Below are 24,978 nucleotides of genomic sequence, written 5' to 3' on the forward strand. Positions count from 1 at the left end.
TACCGTTACTCTTTCTCTTAACCATAAAAATTAGGTGACTGAACAATCAGGGCTGTCACATTTCTCAATTTATTTAGGTTTAAAAATCAAGGTGAATGCTATAGTCAATGGCATTGCATTTTTAATTTGTGTCCATGAAAATCAAATGCGTGTAAAAATTGGGCTTATCGGGGGTGCATTAGAATGGACTAAATACATACAATAGGAAAGATAATTGATGATTTAGCAAGTCCATGATTAATGCAATATTAATGTACGCCAGGGTAAAGTATGTCAAGCTGCAAAAAGATGATTGTTCTACCTCTACTATACTTCTTTTATAATTGCTTGATGTCTTTGCCAAATCATCTCGAATATACTGCAGGAGGACTTGTTGGGCAAAGAAGACACAAAGACACATGGACATGTCACGGGCATCACACACACCTGCGACATTGTCTAAATGTCTTCTTCGTGATTGTGCCTTCGCACCACAATACATCTCATATATAGAATGCTGCGTTTTGTTTCTTTGCTAAGGCTGAAATCAGTGCCTATTTAATGTTTTAGGCAAATCCCTCATTTCAATGATTGAGTGAAAAGCTGTACTTGCCGGATGTTAAACTTAGGTGTGATGACCGATGCCCTTCCACCGGTGCAGACGTGTTTGATTGGAGTTACCAGGCTCCCTTTCGGCGGCACCTTCGATGCATTGCTGATGGTCCAGCGATTCTGGGTTCCCACATACACACAAGAGCATGTAGGTCACAAAAATGTGTTATTGTTTGGCTGCCAAGCCAAACAATGCAGGAGCCTTCAGAGACACCACACAAAAGGGCCCCAGATTAATTTTGATTACCTGGGGTTGTTGAACATGCACCCAAATGCTCGCCAAGCAAGCGTTTTTGCATTAAGCCTCCAGCAGAATGCAGCCACAGCAGCTGGGAGATGAGCGCGCCTCTACTGATTATCTGTCATTTGGGTAAAATGTGAATAGTCACAGAGACACCTGTCAATGCCTGTGCAGTGCAGTTACAGTATGCATCATGACAGATACGGAATAAAAAGGCTGTCATGACCTCGGATGGCAGGCTATAACCATTAGCACTAATTATGAAGGTACTATGATGACATAGTAAAAGCAACGAAAGAATTCTATACTGACCTGTACAGTACCCAGAGCAGCCAAGCTACTTTCATTCGAAGTAGTGATGAACAGGATACAGAGGCTCCTTCTATAACTAGCGATGAAGTTAGAAGGGCCTTGCAAAACCTGACCAGGGGGAAAGCTGCTGGAGAAGATGGAATAACAGTCGATTTAATCACAGATGGAGGAGATATCATGCCTGAAAAGCTTGCGGCCCTTTATACGCAATGCCTCACGACTTCAAGTGTACCAGAGAGCTGGAAGAACGCCAACATTAAAGAAATCCATAAGAAGGGAGATGTTAAAAAATTTAATTATACTAGACCCATTAGCTTGCTTTCAGTATTGTATAAAATATTCACCAAGATAATTTCCAATAGAATCAGGGCAACACTTGACTTAAGCCAACCAAGGGAACAGGCTGGCTTCAGAAAGGGATATTCTACGATGGATCATATTCATGTCATCAATCAGCTAGGTAATCGAGAAGTCTGCGGAGTACAATCAACCTCTCTACATGGCTTTCATAGATTATGAAAAGGCATTTGATTCAGTAGAGATACCAATAGTCACAGAGGCATTGCGTAATCAAGGAGTACTGTAGGAGGCATACAGGCATATCTTGGCAAATATCTACAAGGATTGAACAGCAACCTTGATTCGCCACAAGAAAAGTAGAAATTTACCTATAAGAAAGGGGTCAGGCAAGGAGACACAATCTCTCCAATGCTATTCACTGCATGCTTAGAAGAAGTATTCAAGCTCTTAGACTGGGAAGGCTCAGGAGTGAGGATCAATGGCGAATATCCCAGCAACCTTCGGTTTGCAGATGACATTGTCCTATTCAGCAACAATGGGGACAAATTACAACAAATGTTTGAGGACCTCAACCGAGAAAGTGTAAGAGTGGGGTGGAAGATTATAGTAATGCAGAAGACAAAGATAATGTTCAATAGCCTGGCAAGGGAACAAGAATTCAGGATCGCCAATCAGCCTCTAGAGTCTGTAAAGGAGTACGTTTATCTAGGTCAATTACTCACAGGGGACCCTAATCATGAGAAGGAAATTTACAGAAGAATAAAATTGGGTTGGAGTGCATATGGCAGGCATTACCAAATCCTGACTGGGAGCTTACCACTGTCGTTGAAAAGAAAAGTGCAAAATCATTGCATTCTACCATATGGGGCTGAAACTTGGAGGTTAACAAAGAATCTCGAGAACAAGTCAATGACCGCATAAAGAGCCATGGAATGAAAAATGTTAGGCCTAACCTTAAGAGACAGGAAGAGAGCGGTGTGGATCGGAAAGCAAACGGGGAGGCGATATTCTAATTGAAATTAAGAGAAATAAAAATGAAGCTGGGCAGGCCATGTAATGCGTAGGATGAGTGGACCATTAGAGTTACAGAATGGATACCAAGAGAAGGGAAGCGCAGTTGAGGATGGCAGAAAACTAGGTGGGGTGATGAAGTTGGGAAACTTGCAGGCGCAAGTTGGAATGCGCTAGCGCAAGACAGGGGTAATTGGAGATCGCAGGGAGAGGCCTTTGTCCTGCAGTGGACATAAATATAGGCTGATGATTATGATGAAGGTACTATACTAAGGCACTAACACTACAGTTAATAATGCCAGTAGTACTTAGCAATAATACAATGCCGCTTAAAACAGTATTAGTATCTGAAACATCAATAAATTGCAGATTCAAAGAATTGATTAACACCATACAGTCAGCTTCCGTTAATTCGACCCTGAGTAAATTGATCGACTTATCTGCCGGGTAGGATTAACCAAATTAAAGAGAAAACTGCCAAAACAGACTTTCGTTTAGCAATATTTGCCTTATTCTAACACACCCTCCGAATCGAGTGCACGCCAACCTTCAGTGTGGGCAAAACTAGCGTAGAACTAACAGTAGAAACAACATTAGAGCTCCTAAAATAGAAATGTAACATGCATCCAATTTCTTAGCAAGAAAAATGAGCAAGGGTCTAATATATGTTGCACAATGGCAGCTGGTTTTCTAAAACCAGCTTCGCCACATAAATTTTTAAAGTCAGCTTCGCCGCAGTACACTTTTGTTATGCAGTTAAGCATGCAAGCGCCACAAAGGCGGTTTCTGTTATGTATTCGATTGTACCACGCAGGCAATTTTCGGCCCAATTTTCATGAAAAAGAAAGGCGTGCATTAAAATCGGGGAAATACCGTAATCAGACATTGTGAGCTACGGTTATTGCTTGATAATATTCCTAGCGCAGGCCAAAAATAGGCGTTTTCGACGGGAGATGACGTGTGTTCAACACTTTCACTGTCCTCAATAGCTCTTCCGAGACAGATGCTGCCACTAAAAGGGTCGCTATCGGGGCCACCATAAGGGTCAGACGCGTGCGTGCCGACTGGTCAAGTTCAAATTATCCGGTGAAGGCCCATAGAAGTGCATGGGCGCTAGCGGGGATTTTGGATTGGGATCGAACTAAATGAAAAGTCGAATTAACGAAAGTCTACTTTTACGACTAACACAGTTCTAACTAGCACTTCAAACTTCTTTGACTGTGCCAGCCGTGATAGTGAGGAGCTAATTATTTTGTAGACTAGGTTCACACAAGACCAGATAGACATGGTCAAGCGAAGTCGCAATTACCAGAGTAGTACTCTTGTGGCAACAGCTTTATTGTATGCTGGCTTCAACTTACAAATATGGCACATACACACACGCAAGGTGCACATATGTGACATCCGCCACTGGCCACGCAGAATTTTCAGAAAACGCACTGCACTTACCTTCTTCGCCTCTACACTGGCCATAACTTTGGCTCGCCTGCAAGAGCCGGAAAGAAAGTTACATGCCAGAAGCTGCTGCACTTAGCCCCACGTAAGCGCAACTCATTGTGATTAAGTAAAGAGACAATGGGATGTAAAGACACAATGGGATGGGTGAAATACGTCTTGCTATTACTATGTCTATTACGTCTTGCTGAATATTACAAAGTGGAGCGGTGGCAGGGCCTTGACTGCAAGATCTACAATTTCTTGGTTGAATATCCTGTCATTCCGGATTCCATCAGTGCAAAGTACATGAAAAAGAGAGAAGTAAATGAAGGAAGCTTGGCATGCTGCGATAGCTTGTGTATTGGCGTGGCCGTCTAGTATGGCCGAAGTGTGCCATTTTGCAAACACGTAGAGTATTTGGCCATATCATAAGGTCGCCTTGTCACAGCCAGAGTTACCTCGCATGTCATCCTTGGATCAAGAAACATGACTGCTGTCACCTACATGGCTTTAGGCAAGTGACACAGGTAATTATGGTGGCTCTGTAGCTCATTGGTGCTCATTATGCAAGCTGCCCTGCATTTTACTGATAAAATTGGGAAAATGCATATTGAATGAAAAGCAATTCGAACAGGACACGTGTGTTTTCTACTTTTGAAAGTATACACACCCTGCACATGGCGTTCTGGTAGGTGGTACAGCGTCAGTGTACGTATGCGGCACCAAAACTTCAATTTGGCGCTGTGCATGAAGGCTCAATAACATGGGCAACTCACAGAGGTCGCAAAACCAAGTCGTTTGCAAAGCTGATCCATTGCAAGTGGTCGTAAATGGATGCTTTGGTCGAAAAGCGACTGTTTTAGGTCAGTTTTTCGCTGCTCGATTTTTCAATTGCGCAACTGCAGTTGCAAAGCTGCTGAACTAATAATAAGTGGCGCAGGAGCAGGACATCTGTATACACTCACACTTATTTTACATGATGATGGTGTGAGTAGACACTAATGGACACCAATCGCAAGACATTTCGGTTGTGGTGATGGAAGATCGTGTTTGCCAGTGTGAACTTTGGTTCCTGAGAGTCACTTCTTGGTTGCCAGTCGCGGTTGGTCACGCGACCTCTGTCAATTGCAGTTTTTAATGCGTCCTAAGAGCCTTTGAGGAAACCACACAGCAATTATTGGCAACCATGGTTTCAGGTGTAAACAGATAACTGTGCTTGCTTGGCCGGTGAGACAAATGTCTGGGCATAGATGGCATGGAAGAGCTGCTTTGCAGATGCTCAAATTAAGACGGTGAACAAGTGGGCCATGTGCAAGTGCAACAGTATGTCAATGTCATGCACTGCCAGCTTGAAACACTTCTGCTACATCCCAACAAATTTTCTGAAATACTTTTGCAGCAGTAGCGCACCCAGGATCTCTGCCAGGGGTGGGCTGAATTTTTGTGGAGGGGCAGGGAGTTTCTTGGGGGGGAGGGGGGGGGGGCAATTTTCACCCTTACAAGCGCAAATTGCATCTTTTTTCCCCCTAGAGCTGCTTCAGTACGCAAAGCCATTGAGCACGCGGTTGGCCCACCTTGAATTTCAGAGTGAATGAATAAATACAAGACAATGATAGAGTGTTTTTGTTAATCAGGAAAGTTCGACCCCAAGCCACCTCCTGAATTGTAATAAAGTGAACAGAGCACTGAAGGCTGAACGTACACGTTGTGCTGGTGGGGCTTGACGCCTGGGAGGGGGGGGAGGTTAACTTGGCCCCAGGGGGCCGAGTTAACCCCCCCCCCCCCCCCCCCCGTCCCCTTCGTCAGTGCGTGACTGTTTTGCAGATGTTGAAACAACTGGAGGTCTGCCATTTCATCAGCAAAAAGCAGGCTTGCTATTTGCGCCAACTTGAAACAAAGCTGAACTGACAAAAGGCAATTGCGCTCATGGACTCTCCCGAGAACTGCAGCTCGGCTTCACCGTGCAAGACATCCTGCAATCATATCATTGGAAAGACGTGCGTCTCCATTTATCCGGTCCTCGCACACCTATGTACAGAAGAGAAGAGCTGAGAACTTTTCGTGAGGTCCCCTGCTGTGATTTCCGACTGTTTGCAGCAAGACACAGTAGTGGCATTCGTGTTTCAAAGAGAAGTTTCGACCAAGCTGAAGAGAATGAATTCCCAGTAACAAGAAAGATCCACTACATTACTAAGCGTACTGCAGTTGCAAAGCTGCTGAACCAATCAGTGGCGCAGGAGCAGGACATCTGTATACCCTCAAGGCTTATTTTACATAACGATGATGGTGTGAGTACTGTACTAAGATCTCAGTACAAAAATAAAAGAGACTTCTTAAATCAGTACCACAACGAAAACATCTTAGTGTGGCAGCAGAGTGGACCTTTCTTTTGCAACATAACACGGCAAAAGTGTTTGCCATACCATAAAGCACCTGGCAGCTAGGCGACCCTTTCATGATGAAATAGTCACGCCATTACAACTCGTAACCTCAAAAGTTTCACAGCTTTCACAGCCCTGTAAGTGCTAACAGATAGTGTTGAAAAAATCAGAGCCAATCTCACTCTGAGGTTGATCACAACAGAAGGCACGTGAAAGTTTCATCGTTCTCTGTGCCAGTCTCGCGTCTTAAGCAATGACTGAAGAGGTGAAAGTCTCCAGAAGTGCATAAAACACAGTAGTTAAACCCAAGCCATCACCACACATACAAACATATGACATCTGGTGGTGCGTCATCTTGCTCAAGAAGAATGATTATTTGAGTGCCAGGAGCCACACCACCATGCTTCATTATGTACAGTATTAGGACAAGAATACCAATAAACACAATGAACCATGCTTGCGTAGGTGTAACATAGAACTCTAAAATTGAAATATTGGTACATATAGTAACACTTAATTGCGTACTAAACCAGGACAGCATTGATATCGGCTTGTAGTGCAGAGCAAATTTTGAAAAACATTTTTTCACTTTAAACAAAAATCACCCTGATTAATCCTCACCTGTTTACAATGGAAAAACATTTAATTTGCAAGGCAAGAAAATGTACATATGACGTTATATATCAGTGGTGGATGCATAAAACTGTAGCTGTAGCTCAAGTAGCCACCGCGTGAAAATAATTTCCTTAATATAAATTTGTAAAACCAGCACTGTTTGGCATTACAGAAAAGAGAATAAAAAATGGCAGATATGGAATTAAATGCGAAATTTAGGCAAGTATTAAATAACAATGTTCTTAGGCCACCAGAACGTTACTCCAGTTATAGTACAAGGCAGGTCTTCTTTATTTCATTGGTAGTTTCATCCTTGTTGAAAATTCAATTTTGGTAAAGGGTGATTAACTTGGTTTTCTTTGTGTGTGTGTGTTTTTTTTTTACAAAAAAAGAACTTGAAGGGACCTATATGTATGATGCACTGAACTGTCCGAATTCTTTAAATTTAGAAATCTGAGGTAGTCGAGAGCAGTGTCTGGAATGCTTGGCATGCAATGACCCCTCTGTCACAGTTAGTGTGAAATATGAGTGAACGGTTGTATGGCCATGCATCTGCGAAGTTCTTAAAAGGAAACGTAATTAATTATTTGTTGCACTCTCGGGGATTGAGGCTCCACAGCATAATTACTGGGTCAACAAGTATCCAATAAAGCATTAAAAATCGAGACAAATTTTTCTGTCGCGCTCTTTTCAGTGAAGGATCGCTGGAGAAACAGTACAATACATACAAGCACATGGTGGTGCGGGCAACTAGACTATTAGACTCTGTCCGTGTCTATCCCTCACAGTGGCCGCTGGAAGCCAACATCACCAGACTGCAGCGCAGGGTCATTTGGCTTTACGCAAGCGCCCCATAGAATATCTCGGTATTACTGTTTATGAAAGGAGCAGTAATTGCTTGATCTTACTGTAGCTGTTTAGAGGTTGATGGGTCAACATCACCAGAGATACTGGCTACAAGCGATGAGCCAGCAGAGCTTGAACACGATGCTGGGGCCATTGACATGTCTGGAGTTGGTAACGAGGCTGAAAATAGAGAAGGCAGCCGTAGTTGCATGAATGAATGCTTCAAAACGTGTAGAACTTGCGCACACAATTTTTAAGGTGTCAGTTCTTTGGAGCACACTCCATGCATCTGCCCTCTACCCCCCCCCCCCCCCCCTCGTCCCAATGTGTACAATCTACTTGCCCGATTTTTGTTTTATGTTGCATTGTGATTTCAAGTAATGCTAAATATGCTTTAGCATAAAAATTTGTATTATATCTTTTCTCCTCATACTGCACTCTGCATGTGTGGAACCATGTTCTTGTGTGACACAAATGATTAAGGTTGATGTGCTGACATGTTTTGAGTTCCCACCTGTGTTAGGTTGCCACACTTATAAGCTTGTGAAGCTGACTTTTTTGTGTTATATTTGTTCACCGCATGGCTATTGCTCTATATATCGTTCTGTACACACTGCTTGTTAACCTGACGGACTGGCTAAGTGGCTGAATTGCAATGGGGGCAGAATGCAAGAACACTCATGTACCATGCTTTGGATGCGCATTACAAAATCACATGTGTTCATAATTATTCAAGAGCTTTTACAGTGTCGCCCATGGCCTGCAAATTGCTTGATTTAATTTTTCATTTTGAACGAATTGTTTGCACTGCTAGCCTAGTAGTATGTGTGTTGGGGGGGGGGACAAGCACTGTCAAGCCTTATGGATGGTTTTGTTGTCTGATTAAAGTGCTGAAATAAAGTTGTTGGATTGCTTGACTGCTTGATCGCCGAGATGTTTTTTAGTTAAATCTGGGAAGTTTGATGTCTATGCATAACATACAAGGGGATATTCACCACATATGTCCTCCACCGTAAACATTCAAAATGTACACCTGCAATGAATGACAGTGACTGCTAGTTTGTTTATTTCCTGGTGTTGGCACCAAGCAAAAGCACAAAATGCAATTTTTTTTTCCTTGCTTGGGATTCATTATCTACACAATACAGAAGTGGACACAGACATCAGCGAAAATGAGTTCATGTAAAGCACATGCTGCATCAAAATTGAATATTGGCCTCGAGGACTTATCGCGGCAGCATCTAATGGAATCTCTCCGTGACGTAGAAAGCCACATCATGTGATACCAGCTACAAAGTGTCTGACCTTTCCATCGGCTCAGCCGCAGTTACCTCCAAGTGTTTGCATGTTTTAAGTGTTGTACGAGGTGTGTTCAGAAAGTATCAAACCTTTGGTCAGCAGAAATACACTTATTGATTAGGAGGTACAAAGCCCTAATCTCCTTCAAAGTAGTCTCCTTGGTAATGCACACACTTCCCCCAGTGCTCCCACCATTGTTGGAAACACTTCTGGAATGCGCCTTTTGGAATGGTGATCCGCCGGGCCGTGGCATTCCGCATGATGTCTTCTCTTGACTCAAATTGGGTTCCCTTCAGTGGCATTTTCAGCTTGGGAAATAGCCAGAAATCAAATGGAGCCATATTGGGGGAGGATGGAGCCTGACAAACCGCAGCAATGTTGTGTTTTGGCAAAGAAGGTCTGAATCAGATGTGCAAAACGGGCGGCTGCGTTATCATGATGGAGCTGCCAAGTTTTTGCTGCCCGCAGATCCGGTCATTTGTGCCGCACAGCATCACGAAGGTGACGAAGAACCTCCTGGTAGTGTATTCCTTTGCGATGGTTTGGTGGTGGGTACTCATGATGCACGGACCTGCCATGCTTCTTTTGGCCTTGGGGTTGGCCAGATATTTCCACTGTGACGACTGCATCTTGGTTTCTGGGTCGTACCCATAAACCCATGACATCGATCATTGCCTGTGATCACTGTGTCCGGAAAGTTCGGGTTACTGTTTGCATTGTCCAGCAGGTCCTGCGCGATTTCCAGACAGAGCTGCTCCTGCTTCATTGTTTGCAGTTTCGGTACAAATTTCGTGGACACTCTCCTCACGCCAAAATCCTCGGTCAAAAGTGAATGTACTGATCCAATGCTTATCCCTATTGTGTCCGCAAGTTTTCGCACTGCGACGCAACAGTCCCCCATGACCAAAGTCTGCACTTGCTCAATGACGGTCTCATTACGGCTTGAGGGTCTTTCTGAATGTGGTTCGCTGTCTACTGATGCGCAGCCACCTTTGAAGCAGTTGTACCACTCCTTTATCCGCGAGGTGCTCATGGCATCATACCCGAAAGCCTGTTGAATCTTTCGAATGGTTTCCACTTGAGTATCGCCAAGATTTTGGCAAAATTTGATGCAATATCGCTGCTCGTGTTGTTCTATCATTTTACAACTTAGTGGAATCCAACTAGTGCTCACTACGCGTCCTCCTCCATGGGCCAACTGCCAGCAACTGACGCGCTCTGCTGGTGGAAAAAAATTTGCGCATGTGCATGAATGTCCCCTCGATATCTCCACCCAAGTAAGCCTCCAGCACTTCATTGGTTTACGTGAGAAAGGAGAAGGTTCAATACGTTTTGAACACGCTTCGAATGTGTGGCGTCTTGGCTGCAAAACAACCTAGCATGTACATCCCACTCTGGTGTGTAGGGCAGCAAAGGCTTTTAGCGAGCGGGAAACCCGATGCTTTCATTTTGGTTATTCAGTTTGCATGATCTTTCATAAAAGTAGCTGCACGTACTTTTGTCACAATAACACTACTGTTCACAGCATTCGTTGCGGGGAGTGCAGCTTGCCACTTTGGCCAGAATTATCGTGGGACGATAATTTATCACCGGTTTATTATAATATGTGTATCTTCAACCGCTTTCTCCTCAATCTGAGCTTTTGCCGTGTGCACGCATGCAAGTCACATGCATCTCTGCGCAGGGTGTTTTGACAGATGTTATGTCAAGCGAGCATGCTACAAGCCCTGTGTGCATTGCTTGCTTAACTCATACGGTTACCATAATATTTCGTTTTCAGTGACTATCAGCCAAGTGCGCAAATGCATGTCAAAGGCGCAAACGCATGTCATGTGATGTCACTTTCTACGTCATAGCGATAGGAGTGCCGGTGTCTCTCCAGTCATAGCCTTTAAGGAAAGGTGAGCGAATTAATCAAGTGGAACCAGTGCAATACTCTGCGGTTTGGGGCTTTTCCGCCTGTGTTACACTGAACACGCTACACAAACGGGGCTTTTTACAAACAATACTCAGAGAAACAAAACACCGCTAATTGTCGCTTATGCACTTACTCACGCTGTCCCACACCTCCATGTAAGGACGGTTGAGCACTTCCTGAAGCGGAAAAAGTTATATTCATTTAGTTATTGGATGTTTTGATGTAAACCGACAAATGCCAAAAAGCGTGCACCTGCTTGTATTTCATAAATTGAGAGTAAGCAAGACCTTCCTGAATGTCGAAATTTATTTTAGTGATCACTCTACAAAACAATATTCGGGCAGCCCCAACCATGGCTGATGTGTTCAAAGGTAGACTAACCAGAGTGCAAACAAACATATAGAAAAACATGATGAATACACAGAGAATTAAAAAAGACGCAGACAGAATAGACAACAGAGGGGGTATTCTGTAAGAGTCCACCTAGTGGACTATCCACTTCGACTGTTGCGATTGGCTCCAGCGGCACTTGCCAATCGAGACAGCAAGTGGACAGTCCACTAGGTGGACTCTTACAGAATAACCCCCAGGACACTTATCCTGTCCTTTACCACATCCTTGTCCTTCCTGTTCTATCCTGTCACTGTCGTCTGTCTGTCTTGTCTATCCTGAACAACATTACGGTTACATAAGCTGCAGTTGCTGGGAAACGCAAGACGCAGTCAGGGATCTTTGAATGCTATTGCATTCCACTCTTAAAGGCAAAGCTTAAGCGTCCTCCAATTTTTAATAACACTTAAAGGTGCCAAACTAGAAAAAAGTGTATGTATAAGAGAACATGTGTCATATAGTAAAATATGATATATATATATATATATATATACACATTGGCATACATACATACACACACACATACATTCGCATGCACACATACACGTGCTAACTAATTAATAATGGCAGAATGTTGTATCTGTACGAATGGAAAAAAAACTTGCAGTAGTGCTATAGAAAGCCAATCGGGAATATTTAGGAGAAGTTCTATAGAAAACAAATCAACATCAATCTTTCAAAGCTGCTGTCACTCTCAATAAATCCTGCACGTGCTGGCATACAGTCCTAACATGGACCAGAGCTTTTAGCATATCTATTTCGTGCACCGAAAAATGCATTGCTGCTTGAATCACAACCCACGAGTGATGCATGTTTTTGTGTGTACATGTATGAACACACCAAGAAGATTTATTTACAATTTCTGGCTCCATCATTGTGGAGCTAATGAAGTGCAAGTAACAAAGAATAGTGCTGCATGTTTTTCTTTATTTTGTCAGCAGCTGGAACAAATAAACATTTATCAGAAAGAAATAACAGAAGAAAATAATGCTGGGAATAGTTAAAAGGCAGGAAATGTGTAATCAATAATTGCCAAACTTTGTGACAGAAAGCCGGTGCTAATGACTGCCCACCAAATCAACTGCCTACCAATTTTCCATATTGATTAAATATCACCACAGCAGTCGTACATTCGACTGGGGGCAATTTGAACACCTAGAGACCAGAGATATTAATCTAAATGATCAAACGTTTAACAGAATAGTCAGTACAAGACACACACACACACGCAGGCACACGTGCACATCAAAATTCGTAATAATCTTGAGGACATGACAGAGAAAAGGGGGTATAGCACACATTTTTTAAAAAGTTTGTCCTGAGCACCCATTTTTTTAAATAATAAAGACAATTATGGGGTTTTACATCCCATAACCACTATACAATTATGAGGCACGCTGTAGTGGGGGACTCCGGAATAATTTGGACCAGCTGGGGTTTCGCCGCCATCTAAATGCGGCCACCGTGGCCAGGATTCGATCACGCGACCTCGTGCTTAGCAGCCCAACACCATAGCCACTAAGCAACCACGACGGGTATTTTTTGAAATGCATGTGCATTTTATTCGCAATGATTTACCTTTTTAGACACAGAATTCATGCAGCAGCAAACTTGGAATAGCATAAAAAGTAATACATAGTTTATCGATCATGGCTGCTTTTTCAATGACATTGCTCTTGCAGATTTGGCCTACTTCAGAAACTTGTCCTAATAAACGTTTCTTGCGCTGCCTCAAGAGGATGGCACAGGTACCGTCACAATTCATTTTCTGTGTGCATTTTTTTGCCATCTTGCCTTGCCCCATCTTTCAACATCTTTAAAGCTTTTCCAAGAACAGAATAAATTCTTTCGCAATACTTGGTGCAACATCTGTAAGATTGTAGAACGAGCCCAAATTCTTAAACCTTACAGAAAATTCCAGAGCACTGGCAGGCATGTCAATGCTGCAAAGGTACTACAGCAGGGTTGTTGGCACCAGTGAGTTTAAGCAGCGGCTTGAATATCAAATGTGAGCATGTTTCCGCTTTAGAAACATGACCACCATGAATGTGCTCTCATCAACTGTTTTAGTCAAAGTTGCTCTGCCCCGAGAAGATGAAGACTTCGAAGTAAGTGAAAGGGCTTGTTTGAATTGAGTGATTGTAAAATGTATAGGAAACATTGCAGCTAAAAAATTTATTTTATTTAGCCAGAATTTGCATTATACGAGTGAATAGTCAAGAATCCACGGTAGCCACAGGCACAATTAAATTTCGTGCAGTGTGGGGACGTGGCAAATTGTAAACCTTAAACACAGAGGAAAATACAGTAACTTAAGAAATACAGTGACAACTGTATTGCTAACGTCACACAGAACTTAGTCCATGACATAACTGTGCTGCGATATTGCTCAGCTTTGAAGGGACCCTTACGAAGCACCATTGAGAATTTTGGTTCTGTACACTGGAAATGTGCAGCAACATCAAGGGAGCATTACACCACAAGCATTTTTCAAATTAGTTTATTATTAGAGGAGATAGGCCAAACTCAAATGCGCTTCGTCATGCTGTGAAGCGGTAAACTCCACTGCTAGCAGACACACACTCTCCTTTTGCCTTGACTAGCATCTGCAAGAGACATTCCTTCCCAGCTCTCTCCCTTATTGGAGTCGAGGGACTGCGTCACGTCTAGATCACAAGCTCCGACTCATCTTTTACGCGCAAGCGTATATGCCCCGTCTGTCAAATGTGCGAGATCATGTGTGTCGCCGCAAGGGAAGCGAGTGACGGAGGAGGAAGGCGCCTGGAGGTGGAGAAGAGAATCGCCGCGTTCGCACCCTTTCCGTTTGTGCATCGACGCCGCGGTGCTCGCAGTGCGTGTTTGCGGCGTCTCTTCTTTGCATGTGTAGCAATGTGCACTTTCCCTGTGGTACACCAGGCATTGCACCGTCTAGATCAATGTAGCGTCCTCGTGTTTCGATCTCGTGGTGCTCGCTGTGTGTGTGTTCGTGGCATACATTCGCTTGCGCGTAACCTGCGTTCACGAAGTGAATCGTCACTGTAACTTTTTCTTCCCTTCTTTTTTGACGAGTGGCACACCATACCAGTGGAAGTTTGGTCGTTCTTCGTTGAACAATTTACCGGAATCGCGTGCCATAATTGGCGACGTTGCAGGCGGTGCATATGACGTAGATGTGTTTATGCTAAGGACCTTGATTCTCCAGCAGGAAGCAGGGCTTGTCAAGAGGAAGCGCGCACGGGCTCTCATTTGAGATTTCAGCCATTCTTGTGCCATGTAGCAGTTTGATACTGTGCAGACATAATTGTCAGCGCATTGTGCACGCACTGCGCTTTTCTGTTTGCGATGCCGAAATTTGGTGAGGGTTCCCACATGCCATCGTGATGTTTACTAATTAATTACTAGCTAAATAAATAAATAAATTAGTCCTGCAGTGGACATAAACATGGGCTGATGATGATGATGAAATAAGTTTTAACGGAAACTAACATTTAATTGTGTTTGTCTTTATAGAAATGTACTCTCCATGACCAGAAATAAAGTGAACGAGTTGTTTTAATTTTCCTTCATGCAGAATTGTGTTCGGGCATTACAAAACAAAGATACACTCAATATTTATGCGGGGGTGGGAACAGTTTTATAACAGAAAAACACAAAACTTGCGTATAAAAGCTACAACACGTAAATAAGCGTCACGGCAAAGGGTCAGAAAATATATCAAATTGTTGATGTTATCCAGGAAAGTATCCATGGTAAGTGATGTAAACACGGAATCAGGCATTATGTTCCATTCCGCAATATACGTTGCTGCCCTTGTGACATAAGGCCTTTGCTACCCGACATAAGCCTTTGCTACCTTTGGCAGAAAGGAGACCATTGCCATACATATCCTTAGAATCTGCTTATGCACGCAACTGCATGTACCCTACGCAGCAATGTTGCCAATTATTCCACATAACCGCAAATGCCTTCAACATGTACTAATGGATGCACTAGGATCCAGTCAATGCTTGTTTCGCATAGTGAAAAAGGTTCCCTTGTTTTGGGGGGGAAGTGGGGGGAGGGGGACACTGCCTTCTTTTACCAAGTTGCACATCAAGCACACAAAAGAGAAAACAGTGCAGACAGAACTAGCAACACACTATTTACCTTGGGTACTGTGCGGATGATGTGGTTATACCACATGTCTGTGTAGCGGCAGATACGGTCTGCGATGGCTTGGCTTGTGGCGAGTGTTGATTCCACCGTGCATTCCAGATCTTCAACCAGTAATTCCAGGTACCTGTACTCAACAACAGTGAGGATGTTGGTCAGGAGCATGACATTTTTTTTCCACAGCTACAGCTGGTAGTTACATTTCTTTTTTATGTCTATATGTGTATGTAAAGCCTCGTAAAGTTGTTGGCACAGGGAGGGAAGGAGCCACATTTCAAGTCATCTTTGTGGCAAATTACACGAGAAATGTATGTATGTGCAATGACTTGAATTATGTCTGAACCCCATTGGATATAAGATAGAGACAAAAGACATAAGAAGGTATGAATATGTCATTAAATGCAAATACGTTTCCATGCTCCATGCCTATGAAAATCAAAGAGCAGTAAAAATAAGCACATGCTGGGAAGAATGAAATAAGGAAATAAATACAAAAGAAGGCTTCCTCAAGCAAATAATCATGAAGGTTTTGGTGAATTAATACTGAGATGGTTGCAGATGCAGGCAAATCTTTCTATTGAACAAAGCAGGTGTACTGCTTAGGACGAGAAGAAGCAGTGCCTTAAGACAACACACACTCGAGAAAAGTATAATCGTTTGCGAGTAGTCGTGAGAGCACGCCAGACAAGGCGCTATTACCGTCGTGCTCTCAGCGTCCTGTCTTAAAGCACTGTTTGGTCTTGTCCTAATGATGTACCAACCAGCCCAGTTTAGCCATATCTCCCGAGGTGCACTACAATTTTATCTTGCAAAGATACTTCGAACAAGAATAAAAGGTATGGCCTTTAGCTGCAACTTATAGGTCATCATAAATTTTCCTTCTAAGTAGAATAACCTTCTTTTTCTGAATTAATGCTGAAACTGTTCCGAAAGGACAATGTTCAATAACAACCTAACTTGCTCCCATGGCCACCTTCACCATCCTTATTCAAGTGGCCACCAAAGCCGCTGAACACTATTCTGACACAAGTCTGCCAAACAAATCCAGCAGTAAGAATTGCTAAAGGGTTGCTTTAACAGAGACCAGTGACTAAGTGCGGATAGGTAAGGCGAGGAAGAGAAGCAGAGTTATTCCACATCACCACCAGGAGGCGCAACCTCCGCGAACGAATATGTCTCGCACGTCTACTTTTCGAAAGGAGATTTCTGTTAATGCCGACAAACACTGCACGAAGTAGTCTAGGGCTTACTGCACATTATATTTTCCCAGCTATCACGTCACTGCTTTGCATTATGGGTGAAATGCAATTTTTTTTGTTCCCAGGATGAATAGGAGCAAAATTAAAATTAATTTAAGGGCATTCACCTGCAAAAACACTTTAATGCATATGAGAAGTACCGTGGGCAGCTGGGACTCTGCCTTAATTTCAACCACCCGGCATTCTTTAAAGGGATACTGAATTGAATTGAATTTCGGTGTGTTACGTGCCAAAACTACGATTTGGTTATGAGGCACACCGTGGTGGGGGGACTCTGGACTAATTTTGACCGCCAGGTGATCTTTAATGTGCCCCTAATGCACAGGACGAGGGCATTTTTGCATTTCGCCCCTATCAAAATTCGACGGCTGGGATTCGATCCCACGACCTCTTGTGTAGCAGCCCGACACCATAGCCTCTAAGCCACCTTAAAGCAGGTTCTTTAAAGGGATACTAAAAAGAAACATTGAATCAGCTTAGACTGGTATTCTTTCAAAATGACATCTTCGTTTATTTTACGGTAATAAGTTACTTATTAGAAGAGAAAACGAAAGTCAAAGTTCAATTTCTTTATTTCGCCACAGCTCCAGTGCCACTGTCACGGATTTCGAAGTATTTTCTCGTATTTTGACCGGTAAAAAAAAGGCCTGAGCAAAATTTTTTGAAACTTGTTAAGTTCAGCCTGCGGCTCTGTTAGAGTAATTGTTTAGTCTTGCTATAACAAACATGAATATAATAAAGTAAATATGAATTGTTGATTGCCAATTTTAAAATGGAATAAAGATACGCTTATGTATTATCAGAAAAGGGGTGCAAACTAACACATACACAGACAAAGTATACAAGCACTTGCGACTTCGTCTGCATAAGTTGATTTGTAGCCCTCTTCTTTTAGCTATGTTTTACCAGCTAGACCAATAAGAAGTACCCGTACGGTTACGAGGAACATCAGATAGAACATAGGTATACTCATTATGACTTTGTTGAACTACCACAGTGGGTCAGGAAAGTGGGGTGTTCAGGAGCTCGATTGCCAATCAATCCATCAATCATTTTATTTCAGTCTATTTTGACAATTGGGTTTTCATCATCCATTGGTCTGTAGTGTGACTTATTAATGTTACAGTGCAGTGATGGTGAAGAAGCGAAAATGTTACCAGAAAGAATGAATGAAGAATCAAACTGTTCATCGGGTGAAATTGTACCCAGAATGGAAAGCAACACTGAAATGATGGCAGTGCCGAGCATAGTTGTTGAATCTAAATCTACTGCTGAAGTTTGTCGGCTACTTACACATGCCCAATTCCAGGAGAATCATTTGTGCTCACGTAGATTCGAGTTGTAGAACACTACTTGCTTCACGCATGCCATCTGATTGGAAACACAAGTCTCAATATGTCACAATATTCGTGACATTTCAGATACAGCAATTAAGCACATCTTGCATCGAGCAATGATTGAACAAAAGCAGCCAGCGACTAAAAGTGAAACGACACATGGCAATAACATGAGAAGCAGACCAATTAGACAAAGGTGAAAATATCGCTATGTCATACTGGCAGTCAGTCTTACCTGACTTGGTTGGCGCTGATTGGAGCTCCATGAACGAGCGACGGCTGGCGCGAACGTGTACCCTGTTTCTTGGTCCGAACCATCTTCTAAATCAGCAGTGGCAACCAAAGAAAGGGTCTAGGTCACAAGTAGCAGGTTGAAACTTCTTTAAATTAAATTCTGGGGTTTTATGTGTTAAAACCAGAATGTGATTGTGAGGCACGCTGTAGTCGGGGGACTCTGGATTAATTTTGACCACCCGGGTTTCCTTAACATGCACTTAAATCGAAATACACGAGCGTTGTTGCATTCTCTGCCCATCAAAATGCGGCCACCGTGGCTGGCGTCGAACCCGTGACTTATTCATGCTCATCAGCAGAACGCCTAGTCACTGCGCTACTGCAGTGGGTTACAAGTAGCAGGTGCAGTACTTGAATTTTTAGGGGCATCAAAGTCGAGAAATGTTTTAAAGCAAAGTTTGACAACCCTACCGGACTTTACTGACTGTGGCTGCTGGGTGCTGCTGCTGCCGTCTCACCGAATAGCTTGCACTCGAAAGAAAATTAATTGCGTGCCTGATGGTGGGATCAAACTTCGGTAACCCAGCACAGCAGCCCAATTCTAAAGCCTCACAAGACACGAATACAGCTGTGCGACATAATCATTCTTCAAGCTCGTTTTTATTGTCTACTAGTAGATATGTTACAAACGTGAAAAAAAATTTTTTTTTAAATTTCAATACCACAGTTAGGTGCCAAAAACAGCATCTCTGTGTGCATGGAAGAAGTAACTGTCTCTTCATGTTTGTTAAGGTAAAAATTGCATTTCATTGCGTAAACACAGGGATGAAGATGGAACTACGTGTAGTACAGTGGCATGTTGCAGCTGCATGCTGTACTTTCATGAAACCTAAAAGAATGTGATACACGCTTCAAGGTTGCTTTCCGCCGTCTGCGACAACACAGAGGTCTATAGGTCAATTTGGTGACAAATTTCTTGAACGTGGATGACAAGTACAGTGGAATCTCATTGATACGACCTTCAAGGGAACCGTAAAATAAAGCGTATCATCCAAAAATCGTATCATCCAACGTATTATCCAACCCAGTCATATTATCGGGAAAATAAAAAGAAACGTATTACCCTAAAAAACGTATTATGCAGAATCATATCAACGAGGTTCCACTGTATATAAGTAAACCAGTTACTATGTACAGTTCCACATGCACGTGGACTTCATACCCAGAATGAGCATTTTAAGTATAATCATTTGCGAGTAGTCGTTTCCGACAGCAAGAAATTTAAGGCAATGAGCAATATATGGAATGAGGGGCCTTAGGAGGGTAACCATTAGGCCACAATCGCACTTTGCTTTTTCTTCATTGCATATAAATAATGTTAAAGATGTAGAACACACGCTACTTACAATATGTGTAGACACACAAATGGACAATACAAGCACACTTCAGACATATTAAAGGGACACTAAAGGCAAATACTAAGTCGACATGGAGTTTTCACAAGCAACGTCCCAGTATGTAGCCTAAAGAAAAAGGTTCTGACCCCCTGTGGGGAAAGCTTGTTCTCAACCCTCTTTAATGCGTCATTCTTCCTGCACCCACAGTACATGGATCTGTAAAATGGTTCTGGAAGGATACATTTCCTTCAGATCTTTTGATAGTTGCTTACCTGTGACAGTAGTGAGCTAAAACGGGATCTAAGAAAGTTGTGCAGAAATATACCTTGATGCAGAAATCTACTGACACTTTATCATAATCCATCTTTAGATGTCACAACAAAATTTGGTAGAGCTGACGACAACTGTACCTGGAAATAGGTGCGTAGGAATGGATGTTAATGTGTCCCGCTTGCACTGTCGCCGCTTTTCTGTTGCTCTCAATCACCTTTCTCAGATGCCAACCTTGAATGGTCACTATAGATGTACCAAAAAAAGAAGAAAAAGTAAGAACGGAGCAATAGGCAGAGCACTGCTCTCAGCGCCACCTCAGCCGAGGAAGAATTGTTGTGCCAAGGAGGAATGGGGAAGGTAAAAATTGTGCTCTATGTATCTCCACTGTCAATGTGATTAGCATTCTTTGAGTACTTTACACAATTACGTTTTGTCTGTTTGCATTTACCTTCTTTCACCTAGTGACCTAAGTTGTCTCCTTGCTTGGGCCATTAGGTATGCACTGGATGCTGCCTTGCAGAGCAGACAATATGAGGTCACTGGGGATGTGCCCAAATGAACAACTTGCTGCTGGCTGGCCTAGTAGACAACTGGGTTAGTGGGTAGATGCCACTGATATGTGCCCAAACAAACAACTACACCTCTGCGTATGCAATGTTGGTATGTGCCAACATTGGCCAATTCCCTAGAAAATACGCGCCAAAGTGACAAGGGGTATTTAGCCTTTAATTTAAAGTGATAGAGCCCCACCCGCAACAGACACCTCTGCATCGAGCGCAGCCACTTGATGTGGAGCTATTGCTATGAAGTTGCCACCAGGATACCTAGGATGCTACGAAGTTTCAAATGGGGTGCAGTGGTTACAGAAAGCTATGCTGTGTTGTGGTATCATTTGGCATTGTGGCTAGCAGCGAGACTGCCACTTCTCAATTGTGTCTGTGGTGGCAATATGATGTGTCGCTACGCTGCTTTATTGGTAATCACATTAACATTGAGCATCATTGCGAGATGGTTTCTGTCGAAATTATTACAGTCATTTTTTGAAAATTCCTGTGGGAATATAATTGTCGAAAGGCAACGCACTCAGTCTGGTGAGTTCTCAGTTGTGAAGAAAACATGCTGCAGGCCCATTTAGTTTTGTATGAGCAAAGTTGTAAATGCCTTGAACCCAGATGGGGAACAGAGCATGGGTCCGACTTGAATAACACAGTGACCTAGGAAACTAAGTACAGCAGGGTCCATGAAAAGTTTTTGTACATACGTGCATACGTTGGCTGCAGCCCTAGTCATAGTGCTTGTTCAACAATGGTGCTCACATGACATGGCATGCTGAATATGACTGAATGGGGTGATTTAGGACACAATGACAGCTTTCCCATTGAAAGTCGAAGCCCTTTATGGGTAAATAAGAAAAATAATGTTATGTAATTAGCCATGTAATTAGGACTACAACATTTTCCTGGTGGCAGAAGAGGACTGACTAAACACCATACACCTCATAATCATATGTTGCACCAGTTTTCTTAAATAGTAAGATAGGCTAAAGGTAATCAGCTGGGACGCTATCAGTCTGATTTCCCATTTGCTCCTAGTGACACTTAGTCTGAAGGATAACTGAATTATGGCTTGAAGGCAAATAGAACACTCACTGGCAGTCTCACTTCAAATGTGTTTTGTGGGACATACACTTTCTGCGCAGTTAGTGCGACATCTGCACTTTCTCCAAGACTAAAGTCTCTAGATATGATACATATATGTGTGTGTGCAGGGACTTTATTCAAGGCTAGCTCAGTGCTGTTTCCAACAAAACCAAGAAGGTTTATTGCTTGGAACCCGCAATCCTTCAGATGGCAGGCTACGCAGTTGACAAAGCTTTTATTTGTACCATATAGGTGTGTACATTTGTGTACATATGTAGGTACAGACAAAGACGAGCCTTTATTTCACACCTCATTCTCCGCAGTACATAGTATTTGCAGAGCAGACATATATGAGGTCACTGGGTGTGTGCCCAAATGAACAACTTCCTGCTGGCTGCTGTCTGGTTTGTATGCTGTTTGATCAGCCCAATGCTGCTTGATCAGCCGAATGCTGGGTCCAGCAAGAGCTGCTTTCTTGTGAACTTTTGCAAAAGATGGTATCTGTTCTTCCAACGTGCTGTCAGATATAGCTAATCTATAACAGTGAAGTCGTCTATGGATATGTCGTATTTGTTAGCTAGTGCTGATATTATTTGCGGTACGAGGCATCTTTGTTCCCAAGTAAAAATAAGTGCACCATATGGCCGCCATAAAACTGTCCTTTTCTGGTTTGTTATAGTATTAATGGGACCCCCATGACGCAATGCGACAGTCTTTTTCAGTTCTCGATCACGAAGCATATGTGACCTAACTAAAGGAGCCCTGAACCACTTTTTATTGAAGTGGAGAAATACATTTGAGGTGAAAATAGGCTATTTCAGAAATACTTTGCCACACTGCCTCCGCTGTGCTCCCCTTCCTTCTTCAATGCCTTGCACTGCGAAGGCTACGGCAGAGTGGGGCAGGGCCACAATGCTCCGCCTTCAAAATGTCACCGTGGCGCGCAGTTCAAATTGCATCTTGGATGTTAACGTAGACGCCACGACTTGCGATTTTGGTGCCTACGACGCGCTAAATGTAAGCCAAACGCGGTTGTCCTCAGCGAGCCGCAGTGCGCTTAGCTAGTGGACTTGTGGCAGCACCTCGTGGCGGCCGCGGTGCAACCGACCGCAGCGACCAATAGCCGCCGCATATTGGATGTGCTTTATTATGTAATAATTAGCACACAGAAGAGAGTGAGGATCATGGCTTCTGTTGAAACGAGAGCGTTTGAGAGAAAGTTGACTTCGCGCTCAGCTTGCGAGCTCCATGCACCGTGTATGACAGCAAAACTTGGCTGAGACGCATGTTCACAAGCAGCGTATGTTACCCGCAGACTATGTTATTTCACCAAGCCAGAGGGGTGGTTCAGGGCCCCTTTAAGTGATTGAAAAGCTCAGAAAAATACAGAAAGAATGAAAAAGAATGTGCATGCCTTAATTAGAAGGTGACAGTTCCGCGCGCCATGTAATACTTGACTGGTAAGCACAATATCGTTAAAATAAATACATTTTTACCCACAACGTTCTCGTAGCCAGCCTGCCATGAGTGGGACGTATGTCCCCACGGTGAAAATAACTAGCACTGTACAGCTGTAAGAACTGGCAGAAACCAAATGCTACCAAAGGGGAAGCGTTATTTGGGATAAACCAAGTGCGAAGCGTCTTGTTTGTGTCACACAGGAACTTTCGATCGTGCTCAATTGGATAAAGTGCCCCGTGTGATGTTATTGACCTGAGTGGTTGGGGTGCATACCCACAGTAGGGGATTGGCCATGAATTGGGTGCTTAAATTCGGTGTATAAAAACAATTAAGGGGATTAAGGATTTGAACTCTGAAGCTTACAAAGTAAAACTTTGTGAGTAAAAAAAAAACAATCAGAAGAAAGCTGTGAATAAAACTTTAAAAAAGTAATAATTAATAGGTTAAAAAAAGCCGCAGTACCTCCCGGAACGCGAAGCATCGATTGCGATATCAAATTATAGACAGCTATACGAAGTAAGCATAGTAGTTTTATTGGCCGTATAAACTTGGAAGTATTCGCTTACTAAATAAATTAACAAGCATGGTGTCAGCACGCACATGCAAACATGAACACATCACACTCGATGACCGCGGACACTCGCTGTCAAAACGCTGGCGTCGGGAAGCGTGGCAGCAGCAGCGAGCGAAGTGACATTCGTGCTGCGTATCGCTTCAACGCAAATTGAGTGACGAGAACACCGCACGCACAAAGGTACGTATGAGCCGCCTGCTGATCGCTTTCAAGATAAGGCGAGCGCGAGATTGAGCCGTGTTCGTCGGTTCCCCATGGGCGCGGTCGCGAAATACGCAAGTTGCTGTCGCAGAGCATCGCCCCCCCCCCCCCCTCTCCCACCCCCCACGGCCTTTCGCGCTACGGAAGAGGGCGCGTTTCCTGACAGCTTCCCTCTCTTGCGCGCGCCAGATTGAGCCGCGATCGTCGGCTCCCGTCGCGCGCTTTCACCTGCACATACAGCATATGACGCGCGGCGGCGATGCTATCGCCCTTGGACTTTATACGGAACATCACGGCGACGGCAGAAATGCGCTTGGAGTGCCCATATAATTGTTATCGCCATAAAATAAATGAATAAAAGAAAACTATGGTGGGGAGGGCGACGATCAACTAGCGTGGTAATCGATTAGATTGAATTAGATAATTTTGGATTGTTAATCAAGCATTTCTGTGGCTGAACGCAATAGAGGCTCCAAAAGATAGGATCACAGGCTCCGATATATCTAGGCCAATATTCCGAAGCGGGATTTCCAGTAGTCTTTTTCTGATTACAGAAAAAGACAACAAGAAATGGCGTATTGTCTTCGCTTCGCCACAGAACGAGCATAATGATACTATACGATCTGAACACTTCAGCGTGAGCAGCCGTGTTCGTCCGAGAAAGGAAATCAGCGCAAGAAGTACGCAAGAAACTGCACAACACTGCAGTAGTCATGAGGTTGACGCTTACCGCTTTGTATGTGTGGCCCATCCAGCGAAGCAGTGTTTACGCAGCCGAGTCCTGCCGAACCACGGCCTCCTAACCTCAACGGATGCTATGTGAGCCGGCGAGCGTACTAGTGGTACGGTGGTACTATTTGAACCAGCGCGGGACTCGCGCGGGTCACGCGCCCCACGTGACCGGTTCACCTCCAAGATTACCTACGACAGCGCTGGCAGTCTCTCGTTTCAGAGGGCATTGTGGTCTTGCGTGAACAAGACTTTTCATGAAGGCTCTGGCTGTTATTATGAAATTGTATGAATATGTTCGACATTTAAAACTTGATAACGCCATTTTAACGCGAAGGGGTCCGAATTAGACTCAAATCTGAATAATGTGTAAAAAATGG

General features: G+C 43.4%; 1 protein-coding gene and 1 long non-coding RNA gene across 2 annotated transcripts in view; both read right to left on the reverse strand.

The window, feature by feature from the left end:
- LOC119462752 (uncharacterized) overlaps positions 1 to 24,978 on the reverse strand; it is a 351,136-nt gene that overhangs the window by 190,880 nt on the left and 135,278 nt on the right. The gene's annotated exons all lie outside the window — the stretch shown is intronic.
- On the reverse strand, positions 233 to 24,719 carry LOC125947816 (uncharacterized). Its single transcript, XR_007468513.1, has 7 exons — positions 24,600 to 24,719; positions 20,131 to 20,236; positions 18,325 to 18,410; positions 15,488 to 15,620; positions 7,797 to 7,914; positions 3,905 to 3,941; positions 233 to 711 (listed from the first exon to the last, which is right to left on the reverse strand). It is a non-coding gene; the product is annotated as an uncharacterized LOC125947816 (long non-coding RNA).

The sequence above is a fragment of the Dermacentor silvarum genome, chromosome 8, assembly GCF_013339745.2.
Source record: "Dermacentor silvarum isolate Dsil-2018 chromosome 8, BIME_Dsil_1.4, whole genome shotgun sequence".
In the NCBI taxonomy this organism is placed as follows: Eukaryota; Metazoa; Arthropoda; class Arachnida; order Ixodida; family Ixodidae; genus Dermacentor; species Dermacentor silvarum.